The 15705-nt window shown below is 48.6% G+C and overlaps 1 long non-coding RNA gene across 1 annotated transcript in view; it reads right to left on the reverse strand.

The window, feature by feature from the left end:
- LOC140214347 (uncharacterized) overlaps positions 1-15705 on the reverse strand; it is a 199309-nt gene that overhangs the window by 170936 nt on the left and 12668 nt on the right. The gene's annotated exons all lie outside the window — the stretch shown is intronic.

A 15705-nucleotide genomic window follows, 5' to 3' on the forward strand; every position in this document is an offset into this window, starting at 1 on the left:
CAACGGTGGCTGGCGCTTATCTGGCATACTTCCGCGTGACCTATTACAACCTCTCCCGTCCTGGCACATTGGCGGGCGCTTCTGCCAATTTGGCAGTGGCGGCAATGCTTTCGAACTCGCTAACTCAAGGTCTTTTCATCATTATTTCAGCCTACACATCCACAGGACGCACTGGTGACGCTCATACCTGCAGTCCTTGCGATTAGCATCACCGACGGTGGCTGGCGCCTATTCGGCATACTTCCGCTTGACCTATAACATCCTCACCCGTCCTGGCACATTGGCGGGCGTTTCTGACAATTTGGCACTGGCGGTAGCCTTTTATCACTCGATAGCTCAAGGCCCTTTCATCATTATTTCAGCATACAGATCCATAGAACGCACCGGTGAAGCTCCTACGTGTAGCACTTGCGAATATTAACACCGACGGTGGCTGGCGCTTTATCAGCATCAATCCGGGTGACCTATTCCTTCCCATCACGTCCTGAACCATTGGCGGGCGTTTCTGGAAATTTGGCCGTAGTGGTAGCCTATTTGCACTCACTACCTCAAGCTCCGTTGATCAATATTTCAACGCAAACATCGACAAAACGCACCAGTGAGGCTCCTGCCTAAAGCCCTTGCGATTATTATCACCGACGGTGGCTGGCGCTTTATCAGCATCAATCAGCGTAACGTAGTCCTTCCCCTTCGGTCATGGCACACTGGCGGGCGTTTCTGCCATTTTGAAAGTGGCGGCAGCCTTTTCGTACTCGCTAACACAAGCTCTTTTCATCAATGTTTCAGGCCACACATCGACAGAATGTACCGGTGATGCTGCTAATGGCAGTCCTTGTGATTAATATCCCCGACTATGGCTGGCAGTTTATTGGCATACTTCCGCGTGACCTATTACATCCTCTCCCGTCTTGGCACATTGGCAGTCGTTTCTGCCAATTTGGCAGTGGCGGCAGCGTTTTCGCATTCGCTAACTCAAGCTCTTTTCATCAAAATTTCAGCTTACACATCGACATAACGCACCGGTGTCGGTCGTACCTGAAGTCCTTGCGATTATTTTCACTGACTGTGGCTGGCGCTTTATTAGAATCAATCCGCGTGGCGTAGTCCTTACCCTTCCGTCTGGGGTTATTGGTGGGCTTTTCTGCCAATTTAGCAGTGGCGGCAGCGTTCTCGCGCTCGCTAATTCAAGCTCTTTGCATCAATATTTCAGCCTACACATCCACAGAACGCATTGGTGACGCTCCTACCTGCAGTCCTTGCGATTATTATTACCGACGATGGGTGGCGCTTTATCGGCATACTTCCGAGTGACATATAACATCCGCTCTCGTCCCGGCACATTGGCGGGCATTACTATTTAATATTTTATTTTGTTTTTTATTTAATAATACTGTCAGCCCATGAAGGGCCATTACAGGAGTGGAAAACACAAACACATACAAGGATACAGTATGACAGCAAAAAGCAAGTATATGAACAACTGCAGACATTTCAGCAGGGACGCGAATCAGTTTAGATTCTATGCACCTTACAACTTCCCCCCAAAAATAAGAAACAAATTGAACAGATACACCTTTGGCAAGGTTATGGTATACATGTTTGTTAGCGGCAAAAAGAATAACGAGTATATATTGCAAAAATTCCTCAACGCATGAGGCCGACATGACAGAGTCGGGAAGCGCATTCCATTCCGCAATACCTCTCGGGACAAAGCTGTACTTAAAACTGTCATTTCTGACTTGAAGGGGTGTGATGTACTGGCTATGACGATGTCTGGGTATTTCATTTGTCGAGATTTTGAATAATTTGTGTTTGTCGACAAGCAAGCGACCATTAATGATTAGGTAAATTACTTTCAGTCGCTCATACCTGGTACGCAAATCTAGCGGAGGTAAGTCGGCAAGCTTACAAAGTTCAGTGGGGGAATGGCAGCAGCGATACTTGTTAAATATGAACCTTGATGCTAACCTCTGGATTCTATCAATCTTTTTGTTGGTTGGATTTAGTGTAGGGATCCCATACAGTTTTAGCATACTCCAAGATAGGACGTATTAACTATTTATAGGCTAAAATTTTGACCTCAGGTGTCGACGCACTTATATTCCGTCTTAAGCTATGTTCACACTACGGTCGTAACGCGCGTAACAGCTCTTTCGGCGTATCTAACGCAACGGCTGTAAAAAACGTTACGGCAGTTAAGCCGGCACCTTTGTTTACATTTACTACTGCGTAAATACGGCTTTTACAACAGGCCAATCAAATTTGGAGCTGCAGAATCGACGTCACCAGCGGTCCAATATGGCTCCTGTCAATATGCGAGCGCTGGCCGAGATCGAAGAAATTCACGCTCAAAAAGTCATGTATTCAATCGCCCAAAGAAGATGAAGGCGACTTGAAAACCTAATGAGACCACTCATCGAAGTTCGAAGCACGCATCTGCGGCCATCGATTTCCTCGGCGGATAAACCACATGAATTGAAAACAGTCTCGTAAGGCGCACTGCACAAGTTTACACGAACACAGCCAACCTAACCGTGCGCACGGAATGGCGGGATGGCACTGCCCGCGCCCGGAGCTGTCTGCAGGCGGGAGGATGGAGGTGTCGTCACCGGTTGCAGAACCGAAAGCTTATCGGTAATTGGCTGGGTCGCAACGGTCGTAATATCGCAGTCGTAAATGTGGCCGACCCTTTAACACTCTCACCCACAATTTTCGCGTGAATTGCGCACGTTGATAACTTTAAGTTCACAGTCTGAACTAGACGTATACGCTTGTTGCGCTTTCGCTTGCGCATGTTACAAAAAATCGGCGCCTTATGAACGTAGTCTGAACATAGCATTAGGCTCCAGAGCGTTTTGCTGGCCTTACCACATACAGCATCAATGTGTTGATTCCATCTGAGGTCAGAAGTGAACGTTATTCCTAGATACCTATGTTTATCGACTCTGCTAATAGTTATACTATTTATATTGTAAGGGTAATGCAAATTTTTTTTCTTTCTCGTTATGGACGTAACATTAGACTTAGCTGCGTTTAGTTCCATCTGCCAGTCATCGCACCATTTTTAATTATTTGCAGACTAGACTGTAAATGGGCCTGACCATTACTGTTTCGAATTTCATTATACATCACACAATCATCAGCAAACAGTCTGACAGGGACACTAATATTACTGGGCAAGTCATTTATAAAGATCCGAAATAAAACAGGACCTAGGACACTTCCTTGCGGAACTCCCGACAGAACACGGGAAGGGCGTGATGTGCACCCTCCGAAATCAACGTATTGTTCTCTTGAAGAAAGTTAAGATGAAAACCACTGAGTGATTGCGGGGCTCTGAAACACAGAATTAATTTTTATTATTAACTTCGGATGGGACACTTTGTCGAATGCTTTCGCAAAGTCGAGGAAGACTATGAGTTGGGTGGTTGTTGAGAGCTGTTTTCGGAAACCATGCTGTCCAGGAAAAAACAAGTTGTATTTGTCCAAGTAAGAAACTAATTGTTTATAAATATTGTGCTCAAGGAGCTTAGAACACGCGCTTGTAATATAAATTGGTCTATAATTGGCCACTTCCGCAGTACTGCCACTTTTGTGTATAGGTATAATTTTTGCGCGTTTCCATGCTACCGGGAAGCAACCACTATCAACAGAGGACTGAAAAATTTTAGTTAGGTGTTTAGAGTTCCATTCTGCATACCTACGTAAAAATTAATTTGGAATGCCGTCAGAACCAGGGCTCTTCTTAACATCAGTATTCAGCAAAATATTTAAAACACCTTGTTCATTGATTTAAATGGCTGCAATGAGTAGTCTAGCAGCTGTGTAGGCTACATGAAGTGTATGACCATTATCTTTAGTAAAAACGGATGCAAAGTAAGCAATAAAATTATCAGCTTGCATTGCAGCAGTACTGCAGGATTCTGAGGATAAGGGTTTTGTGGATCGGTTGACATACCGCCAGAACTTCTGCGGCGCCTCTTTAAGGAACTTCGTAGGTGTCACATTATAAAACTTGTCTTTAGATTCTTTTATAAGGCATTTCAGGTCATGGCTTATGTGTTGAATTGAGATCTTCTTATCGGGGGTTGATTCCTCAAACAGTCCCCACGTTTTCGCCCTAATCTTCTCTTTAGATGTATAACTTCCCTTGCAATCCAAGGATTTTTCCTTTTAATTCTTTTATAGCATTTGGCATGCAGTTTTGAATACAATCCATGGCCGTTGCAAAGTAATAGTCCCATAAATTATCTGTACTAGTATTTGACTCAAAGAGATGAACAAAATGGTCGAAAGAACGCTCTAAAAAGTCTAACACACCAACATCATTAGCAGAGGAAAACTTCAAAAATATTTTATGAAGAGCACTTGGATATGGTAGAGGTCCTAAGCTTAGAAATGCTTGCACCATTTTATGGTCCGAAAGACCATCCTCAGTTTTACATATTTCTAGATATAGTAATAAAGAATTTGACAGAAAAATTAAATCAAGTATTGATGACTTAGTCTCACAAATTCTTGTATAATCTGTCACTACCTGGGTTAGGCCTAAAGAGAAAGCTAGCTCCGAAAGCTGGTCACAACTTGAAACCTCAGTCTGTCCTGGTGAAAGTGTTGGCCAATCAATGCCGGCCAAGTTAAAATCACCTAAAAGAATGATGTTGTTGCCTTGATGCATGTTAGACTCCATAAATTTTCTTAAATACAAAATAACATCTACGGGTGAGTTAGGAGCCCTGTAAATACAACCTATAAGGACTTGATGTTCACCCAACTTTGTTTTGATCCAGACCTTTTCTATCGCTTTCTCGGTCTCGAGAATAGCATATGGTACACCAAGAATGCTACGCCACCACCTCGACCTTCCCGATCGCTTCTGACAATTGAACACCCAGGGGGAGTGACTTCTGAATCACTTACATCCTTACGCAGCCTCTGCTATACCCATACCATCTGGTTCATGCTCCAAGACAATGCTCTCTAGGGATTCCAACTTATTTAGGACACTTCTGGCGTTCACTTTATTAATACTAAATTTTGCCTATTTTGTACGGGGTTGTCAGGTGTTTCTTGTGCGAAGTGGTTGCACAACTTTGACCCTTTCCTGTTTACCTTCATCCCAACTGAACATTACATTGCTAACTTTAAATTTATCGAACATCAATGCCACTTTTGCTCCACCTTTCCTTTCCTCAGAGCAAGAATTCCACAGCTTCTTTCGTAATTCAACAATCCTTTTCGAACAATTTTCGCTAATACCAAAATTGGTTCCTTTGAGCTGGGAACAATTTTTTAGAATTCTTTTCTTATCCTTGAAATCTACGAACTTTAGTATGATCGGTCGGTTCACACCAGGAATCCTCTTTCCGAGCCTGTGAATCCTCTCGGTGGAGCCTAACTTAAGCTTGAGTATACCTTCGAATATGTCCTGGTTTAGTTTTTTCATTAGTTGTTCCTCACATTCTTGCCCTTCTTCCACAACTCCGCGTACAATTATGTTGTTTCGTCGAGATCGGTTTCCTAAATCATCAACTTTATGGCCGAGCTCAGCCAAATTAGTATCATTCCTGATAACTAAGTTCTCAATTTAGTGAGCCTGTCACGTGTTTCATCCAGAGACAGCAATTTATTTTCTATCGTTGATAGCCTGTTTTCAACAAGTTGCAGACTAGTATCAGAGGAAGCTTGCTTGTCTTGTATGTCATTAAGCCTAAGCAGGATTTTCTTTTGCGTTTCAATTAATTCCTTAAACATCTCGACAGTCAGAGCACCAGGGGTTTCTTCAACGTCTACGGATATTAACAGCAACAATCTCACCACTGACAAACAATTACATAAGCAATTCCAAAGGATGTGTGGACACGGCAATTCGACCAAACAAAGGAAATTGCTCCGGAAACCAATATTTTTTTGCTAACCTGCACGAACAACGGTATGTCACTCGACATAGTCACAGCCGGGTTGCCGTGTCTACTGAAGGAAGGAGCCTGTGAAGATCATTTTATAAGTGGTGGGCGTGTTCCGACGTCAGAGTCCATTGGCGTCATCGTGTGCCCAAACGTTGCGTGGTAGCTGAGGTACACGTGCGACAGCAGTGGTACCATCCAGATATCAGGATCCGGACGGGATGCGCCGTCTTCACTTTCCAAAACAGGGAAGCATGGTGCATGAACGGACGCGAACTCCAGCGGGCAGGAGCCATGGTCCGCGCGATGTAGATTGCCAGCTGCAGTGAAGAGCACGCAGGCCGAGAAGACCTGCACGAACAACGGTATGCCAGTCGACATAGTCACGGCTGGGTTGCCGTGTCCACTGAAGGAAGGAGCCGGTGAAGATCCTTTTATAAGCGGTGGGCGTGTTCCGACGTCAGAGTCCATTGGCGTCATCGTGTGCCCAAACGTTGCGTGGTAGCTGATGTACACGTGCGACAGCAGTGGTACCATCCAGATATCAGGATCCGGACGGGATGCGCCGTCTTCACTTTCCAAAACAGGGAAGCATGGTGCATGAACGGACGCGAACTCCAGCGGGCAGGAGCCATGGTCCGCGCGATGTAGATTGCCAGCTGCAGGGAAGAGCACGCAGGCCGAAAAGATCTGCACGAACAGCGGTATGCCAGTCGACATAGTCACGGCTGGGTTGCCGTGTCCACTGAAGGAAGGAGCCGGTGAAGATCCTTTTATAAGCGGTGGGCGTGTTCTGACGTCATAGTCCATTGGCGTCATCGTGCGGCCAAAAGTTGCGTGGTAGCTGAGGTACACGTGCGACAGCAGTGGTACCATCCAGATATCAGGATCCGGACGGGATGCGCCGTCTTCACTTTCCAGAGCAGGGAAGCACGGTGCATGAACGGACGCGAACTCCAGCGGGCAGGAGCCATGGTCCGCGCGATGTAGATGGCCAGCTGCAGTGAAGAGCACGCAGGCCGAAAAGACCTGTGCGAACAACGGTAAGTCAGTCGACATAGTCACGGCCGGGTTGCCGTGTCCACTGCCAATTCGGCAGTGGTGGCAGCGTTTTCGCACTCGCTAACTCAAGGCCCTTTAATTATTATTCTAGCCTGCACATCCATAGAACACACCGGTGACGCTCCTACATGCAGTGCTTGCGAATATTATCACCGACAGGGGCTGGCGCTTTATCAGCATCAATCCGCGTGACATATTCCTTCCCATCACGTCCTGGACCATTGGCGGGCATTTCTGCCAATTTTTTATTGACGGCAGCCTGTCGGACTCACTGTGTGAAGCTCCTTTCATCATTTTTGCAGCCCACACATTGACAAAACGCAACAGTGACGCTCCCACTTGCAGTCCTTGCGATTATTATCACCGATGGTGTCTGGCGCTTCATCGGCATAATTCCGCTTGATTTATTCTTTTTTCTCCCATCCTCGCAGATTGGCGGGCATTTCTGCCAATTTGGCATTGACGGCAGCCTGTTCGGACTCACTAACTCAAGCTCCTTTCATCAATGTTTAAGCCCACGCTTCGACAGAACGCACCGGTGAAGCTGCTACCTGCAGTCCGTGCGATAATTGTTACCGACTGTGGCTGGCGCTTTATTGGCATACTTCCGCGGGACCTATTCCTCCCCAACCCGTGCTGGACCGTTGGGGGGCGTTTCTGCCAATTTGGCAGTACCGGTAGCCAATTTGCACTCTCCAACTCAAGCTCTTTTCATCAATATTGTTACGTGTGGAAAGACACAGATGAAGGATGCTATTTACACGCCATTTAACTAGAGCCAGGCAGCCAGGCTGACACTCGCTCGTGCCAAGGGAACCGACTGACTCCTTCGTCGTTCTCGCAGCGGCTCGTCTCTTGAGCATCGCTCCTTGATATCGTAATATTACCCTCCCCTCCCCCCCCCCCGGTGGCAAATGCACCGTCATGGTGCTGTTAAATATCCAAGGTGCATGGAGAGTTGTAGGGCATGATTTGAGCAACGTGGACAACGTCACTGGTTGTCACAGCGGAGGACGTGGTGGGCGTGGCTAGAGTGATTTCATAGGTGACATCGGTCACTTTGCGTATCACGCGATATGGGCGTGTGTAACAGGAAAGCAGTTTTTCACAAAGGCCGACTTTACGCGATGGTGACCAAAGCAACACGAGGGCGCCGGGCATAAAACGGACATCAAAGTGACGGAGCTCGTAGCGTTGTTTCTGCTTGTCTTGAGACACTTCTAGACGAGCACGCGTAAGTTGGCGAGAATGATCAGCATGGGCGATTGCATCACGGGCATAATCGCTATTTGAAGCTATGGCGGACGAAAGCACAGTGTCCAGTGGTAGCGTCGGTTCGCGGTCATACAACAGGTAAAACGGGAAAAAGCCAGCAGTTTCGAGACGGGAAGAGTTGTATGCAAAGGTAATGTAAAACAGAGTCAGGTCCCAGTCCGGTGGTCGTCTGAAACGTATTTGGATGGCACGTCTGTAAGGGTGCGGTTCAAACGCTCAGTGAGGCCGTTCGTTTGAGGGTGGTAGGAGGTAGTAAATTTGTGCTGTATTGAGAAGGCGCGCATTATGTCGCCAATGACATCGGCCAAAAAGGTGGGGCCGCGGTCTGTAAGCAATTGACGTGGAGCACCATGCATCAAAATGATATCATGTAGCAGGAAGTCCGCAACATCAGTTGCGCAACTGGTCGGAAGAGCACGGGTTACGGCGTAGCGGGTCGCGTAGTCCGCCGCGACTGCAACCCACTTGTTGCCTGATGTGGACTCCGGAAATGGGCCGAGAAGGTCCAAGCCGACACGATGGAAGGGCTCGGAAGGGTTGTCGAGTGGCTTTAGGTAACCAGCGGGGAGCTGGGATGGCTTCTTGCGTCATTGGCAAAGTTCACAAGCGGCGACGTAACGTCGTACGGAACGGACAAGGCCCGGCCAGAAAAAAAAAGGGGACGTTCATGGTCAAAGGTTCGAGACACGCCGAGGTGTCTGCCATTGGTGCGTCCTGAAGCTCTTCTAGAACGAAGTTTAGGTATTACAAGCAGGAACTCGGAGCCGTCCGGATGAAGGTTACGAGGGCACAGAGTACCGTCGCGGAGGACGAAAAGACGTAGAGCAGCATCGGCCGGAGTGTTCAAAACGGTCGATGAATGCTCTGATGCAGGCGTCACGGCGTTGCTCGTCGGCAAAATGAAGCAGCTGGGATACACAGAATACGCAAGAAGCACTGGCAGTGTTGGAGCAGTCAGAGTCGTCAACTGGGTAACGCGACAAACTGTCAGCGTCTTGGTGCAGGTTGCCAGATTTGTACACCACGGTAAATGAAAATTCCTGTAGCCTCAAAGCCCATCGACCAAGCCAGCCTGTACGATCTTTTAGCGATGAGAGCCAGCAGAGAGCATGATGGTCAGTGACGACGGAAAAAGGGCGACCTTAAAGATATGGGCGGATCTTCTCAACCGCCCAGACAACAGCAAGGCATTCGCGCTCCGTAATGGAATAGTTGCGCTCCGATGGTGCTAGGAGGCGGCTCGCATAAACAATAACGTGATTCTTGCCACGCTGACGCTGGGCAAAAATGGCACCCACGCCATGACCGCTGGCATCTGTACGCAATTCTGTAGGGGTACCAGGGTCGAAGTAGGCGAGAATGGGTGGTGAGGAGAGAAGAGTAAAGAGACGAGAGAAGGCGGCGGCTTCTGCAGTACCCCGCGAAAATTGTACGTCTTTCTTCAAAAGATTAGTGAGGGGTCTTGCAATTACCGCAAAATCTTGAATAAAACGACGAAAGTACGAGCACAGCCCTACAAAACTTCGAACGTCTGCGGCTGTCTTCGGAACCGGAAACTCTCTGACAGCACGAGTTTTGTAGGGCTCAGGCTGTACTCCAGAAGCGTTAACGAGATGGCCCAGAAGAGTAATTTGTCGGTGGCCAAAACGACATTTGGACGAGTTAAGTTGCAGCTTCGCCTTTCGAAATAAATCAAGTATATTTGTGAGACGCTCAAGGTGAGTGTCGAACGTTGGCGAGAAGATGATGACGTCGTCGAGGTAGCAGAGGCATGTGGACCATTTGTAACCTTGGAGCAAGGAGTCCATCATACGCTCAAAGGGGACAGGGGCGTTTCATAATCCAAACAGCATTACCTTAAATTGGTATAGGCTATCAGGTGTGACGAACGCGGTTTTTTCACTGTCCATATCGTCAACAGCAATCTGCCAATATCCCGAACGAAGATTAATAGACGAGAAATAGCTGGAACCATGCAGGCAGTCAAGGGCGTCGTCCATACGTGGGAAGGGGTAGACGTCCTTCTTTGTAATGCTGTTGAGATGAGGGTAGTCTACACAGAAGAGCCACATGCCGTCCTTCTTCTTTACCAACACCACAGGTGACGCCCAGGGACTCGATGAAGGCTCAATGATGTTTTTATGGAGCATTTTGTTCACTTCATCTTGAATTACCCTGCGTTGCGACGCAGAAACTCGAAACGGTCGTCGGTGAATAGGCGCAGCATCGCCAGTAAGAATCCGATGCTTGACCGCGAGCGTCTGGCCTAAAGGGCGATCGTCGAAGTCGAAAATATCGTGGAAGGACAATAATACTTCGCAAAGGTCTTCAGCCCGCATAGAGGACAGGTCCATCTCAAACATTTTCTTTATGTTGGGATCAACACCCGAGGCTGGCGCGAGGGGCATGCTAAGCTCGCGAAAACCATCGGGCGATAACGCTGCCACGTATTGGTCGCTGAGACAATAAACGGTGGCAAGGCAAATACCTTGCGGTATAATTTGCTTTGCCAATCCAAAGTTACAGACAGGCATGCGAGTGTGGGTAGCAGTAATTGTAAGTATACTGTGAGGCACGATGAGGTCATACTGTATCGGTGGGAAAGGCAACAGTTCAATAGGTCATACTGTATCGGTGGGAAAGGCAACAGTTCAATGTAGGCTATGGACTTTGGCGGCAGGCGAAGAAAGCCGGTGGAGCGTAAGCGGCAATGGGGTGCGTTAGAAGGTTCTCCTAGCATTGGCAACTCAAGGCGAAGGGCATTGGAAGAGCAGTCAATAAGGGCAGAATGGGCGGAGAGAAAATCGAGGCCGAGAATGAGGTCGTGGGGGCAATGAGCAATTACAATGAAGAGATTAAGGAGTGTGGCGGCCGGCGATGCTGACACGTGCCGTACACACGCCGATGTTAGGCACAGTGCCACCATACGCAACGCGGATGACGCGTGCCGACGCTGGGGGGAGGAGCTTGTTCAGTCGTCGTCGGAAGGCTGCACTCATAAAAGAAATATGTGTTCCTGCATCGATGAGTGCCGTGACAGGATAGCCGTCAACGTCAAGAAGGTCTCGGTTCGTGGGTAACGCGAGCAGAGCACTTGAGGGCAGGGTCGACAACGCAGCTTCACCTCGAGAAGCTGCAGTGCCTAGTTTTCCGGCTGGGTCCGGGAGGCGATTGTCGACGAAGAGAAGTGGCGGGGTTGGGGCGAACGAGACTGGTGGCGTCGAGGTGAGGGCGAGCGGCTGTTGCGAAGGCTCGGAGCAGGGGCATCAGCGGTATTGGGTTCATGGCGGGTGGCATAGGGTACAGGAGGTACAAAGGTGCGGGAATAAGTGGCGGCTTACGTCTGAGGAGGTAGTGGCCGTCGGTTTCGGCAGTGACGGGCGACGTGGCCGATGCGACAGCACTGGAAGCAGATTAGCCTGTCATCATAGGTATGCCATTCTGACGGGTTGCGGCGAGATGGGGCAGAAAAGGACTGACGGGGACGAGGGGTACCACTAGATAACTGGGGAACGCTGGGTCGAGACGTGGAACACACGGTGTTCAGACCCATGTTTTCAAATTCCTGTCTGACGACACCCTGAATAATCGCAATGGTGGTTGCTGGCGGTTCAGGAGGCGTCGTGGAGAAGGCTGGCGAACAGGCGGCCTCGAGTTCACGGCGAACAATAAGGGTTGACTTCGTCACATATGGTGGTCTGACGCGGTCGACACTCACATGTCGACGTAGCAGCTGTGTTGGGTAGCCGCGCAATGTGGTGTGAGATACGGCGGCTCTTAGCCTGTTGAAGGCGACGGCATTCTTTTATAATGACGTCTATAGTCAAGACGTCGCCGAAAACAAGCAAATTGAAAGCGTCGTCGGCGATGCCTTTCAGCACATGTGCCACTTTATGTGCTTCGGACATATTCTCGTCAGCTTTACGGTATAGAGCCAAGATGTCGAGGATGTAGGAAACGTATGGTCTGTAGATGACTGAACAAGAGATGCTAGAGCCTTTCTCGCGGCAGCCTTGCGCCCAATGGGGTCGCCGAACAGTTCCCGCAGCTTTTCTTTGGAACTGCCCCAACTGGTTATTTCGTCATCATGCGTTTGGTGCCACACGCGTGGGGTGCTGCCGAGATAAAAGATGACATTGGCGAGCATAGTAGTTGGGTCCCACCTGTTATTAGCACTGGCGTGTTCACACAGCTTAATCCAATCGTCGACATCCTGTCCCTCCAGGCCAGAGAACACACTGGGTCATGATGTGGGACAACGGTGACGATTGAAGCCGTCGGAAAAGCCGAAGCCGTTGCAGAGGCGGGCCCGTCACCGGGAGGCATGGTCACAAGTTCGGTGTGCTGACCAATTCGGAGTTCCGTGGTGAGGACGGGGATCGCTGACCTCCACCAGAAATGTTACGTGTGGAAAGACACAGACGAAGGATGCTATTTACAGGCTATTTACACTGGAGCAAGGCAGCCAGGCTGACACTCGCTCATGCCAAGGGCACCGACCAACTTCTTCATCGTTCTCGCGGCGGCTCGTCTCTTGAGCATAGCTCCATGATATCCTAATAATATTTCAGCGCACACATTGACATAACGCACCGGTGATGCTCCTACCTGCAGTCCTTACGATTATTATGGCCGACGGTGGCTGGCACTTTATTGGCATACATCCGCGTGACGTATTCCCATCCCGTCCTGGCTTAGTGGCGGGCGCATCTGACAATTTGTTTGTGGCGGCAGCCTGGTCGCACTCGCTAAATCACGCTCCTTTGACAATTTTTCAGCCAACACATCTACAGAACGGACCGGTGACGCTCCTACCTGCAGTCCTTGCGATTATTATCACCAACCGTGGCTGGCGCTTTATCGGCATACATCCGCGTGACGTATTCCCCTTCCGTGTTGGCTTATTGGCGGGCGCTTCTGCAATTCTTCAGCAGCGGCATCCTTTTCGGACTTGCTAACTCAAGCATGTGAGGCGTCGCAAAGCTCATGAAGGACAGGGAAGCACAGATGGGCTGATACAACTAGGAGCTGATCAGGACCGTCGTAGTGCACGTTACGCCGAGATAAGGTACCGTCCTGCTGGGTGAATATGCCCACAAAAACCAGACTGGTAGAGTATTCTAGCCACTCGATTATTTATCTTTATTGGGCATTCCATCACTGTTCGTCCACGATGTAAAGCAACTGGCTCAAGGAAAGGACGCGGTTGAGGAATTCGGTCCGCGAAGGGTCACAGTTAGCCACAGGGTAGCGGCAGACACCATCCACATCTTTGTGGAAGCTCCCTGTCTTGTACACGACAGTGTAGGTGTATTATCGCAGGCACAGTACCCATTAGGGCGAATGCGTTTAAGTGGGTCAATATGAGAGGTGCTGTGAAAAGCGCTGTTAATTCGGAGAAACCTGCACCTTGTTCTGGATGCCACGTGAAAGAGGCATCACGCTTAAGATGAGTGGGCAGTTTCGCAATCACTTCAGAATTCGTCATGAACTGGCAAAAATCGAATCAGATTCCCACAAAGCTTCCAGCATCTTTCCCAGACTTGGGCATAGGGAAGTCTTTCATGGGTCACATTTTGTTTAGATAAGGTAGTACGCCGGCAGCGTCCGTAATATGGCCAAGAATTGCAATGCGGTATGAGCAAAAGCTCAGGTGAATTCAGGCGAAGTCAGGGACGTACGAGAGGCGATCATGTGTGTATTAAACGTAGGCGAAAACACAATTAGGTCGTTTAAACTAAAGCAGCTTGAATACCGCTTGAACCTATAAAGCACACAGTCTGCAATTCGCTCGATTGTGACTGGAGCGTTAACAGACTGAATGGCAGCAGCTTGAACTGGTAAAGCCTATCAGGTGTTACAAAAGCGTTCATAATGGTAACAGCACGAACAAAATAGTCATGGTGTGAAAGTATACAAGTTTCCTGAAACACACATATCAATAAATATAAGCGACACAGGCGATCACATTGTCAACCAAGGAACGCAGAACCAAGCCACGTGGATACAGGACATCTGTTACCGTATCGAGATGTCTAGGCAAAAAATTCCTTCTGAGAAAGCGAATGTGGGCAGCTTCCGTGAATAATCTGGCGGATACATCAGCATGCTTAAACAAAGTTGTTCTCTCTTTCAGTAAAGGCTTACACTTACTTTGTTAGCAACAGGCAGACATGTCGTTTAATCGTTCTTGTCCAAGGACGGTTCAAGGTCCCTAAGTCTTACATTAATACACCGGCCGGTTTTCCCTGTGTACATGCACTCGAACTTGGGTGCGAAAGAGTACATCACATTGCTAGTCAAGCCTACATGCTTATTACCATGATTCACTTGGCACGTTACATTAGAATGACGTTCTGCTCCACTAGCTCACCTTTCAGCCGCCGGACAAATGGCACAATTTCACAAGGAGCCGAAAAGACAACCTGCACCTCATAGCGACCTGCAACATTATTGAGACCATGGGAAAAGCGATGCGCCTAGGGTAAAACTACACTGTTGTTCATCCTGATTTTTCCTTCGGCCTCCTGCCTTATCAAGTTTTTCACCCATTTATTCTATTTCTCAAAGCTGCCGTTATTACGCTACGCCGGTACCCAGCTTCTTCCAGCCTGACGTGCGAATGCATCATAGACGTCGTTTTGTTCGGTCTGCTACCATGATACATGCATACCAACTCGCCCAACGTTCCACTTTATTATATTTACAAAAGCAGTTTTCTTTTCGACCGTGGTGTCAACAGCAATCTGGCAGTATACAGATCAAAAGTCGTAGAAGCGGCACAGCAAACACAATCGAGGACATCATCAATTCGCGGCAGCTGGTAAGTGTTTTTCTTGGTAATGTTTTCCAGGTGGCGATAGTCCCCACAAATGCGTCACGGTTTGTCCTTTATTCGAAAAACAATAGTGGACCCCCATTGTTTGGAGAATGGCTTGATAATGTCCTACCCAAGCATCTTCTGCATGACGCTTTGCTCAACCGCAGGCACATAATAGGGGCTTGGTGAACAGGGCTGGCGTCGCCTGTGCGTATGCGAAACGCAACAACAGAAGTGTGGCCCAAAGGTGCATTACTGTAATCGAAATTGTTTAGATTTTCACCTATAATAAGTGTAAGGGCTTCAGTGTGCTCAGGCGGAAGGCCACTGGTGATCATACTGCGAAGTTTACGACTGCGATAAGTTGTCGGCGTCGGCTTCACCTTATCAGGAAATGTAGCATCCAGTGCAACAGCTTGCAACATCCATTGCTTATCGCCGCAACGCAACTCCTTTCGTCTACCAGTACACGACGTCGTCATCCCACCTCGATCATGCACCATTGTTACGGTAGCATGTGACACACCGTTTCATTGCGAGGGAGTTGCCAACCAAATAACCACGTTGTTGCTTACTCACGGTATCTCGGTCGCACGAGGAATCGTAAATGTCACCGACGGGCGCACGAACTTGTTACTAACC

This window comes from Dermacentor andersoni, unplaced genomic scaffold (genome assembly GCF_023375885.2).
Source record: "Dermacentor andersoni unplaced genomic scaffold, qqDerAnde1_hic_scaffold ctg00000039.1, whole genome shotgun sequence".
Lineage (NCBI taxonomy): Eukaryota > Metazoa > Arthropoda > Arachnida > Ixodida > Ixodidae > Dermacentor > Dermacentor andersoni.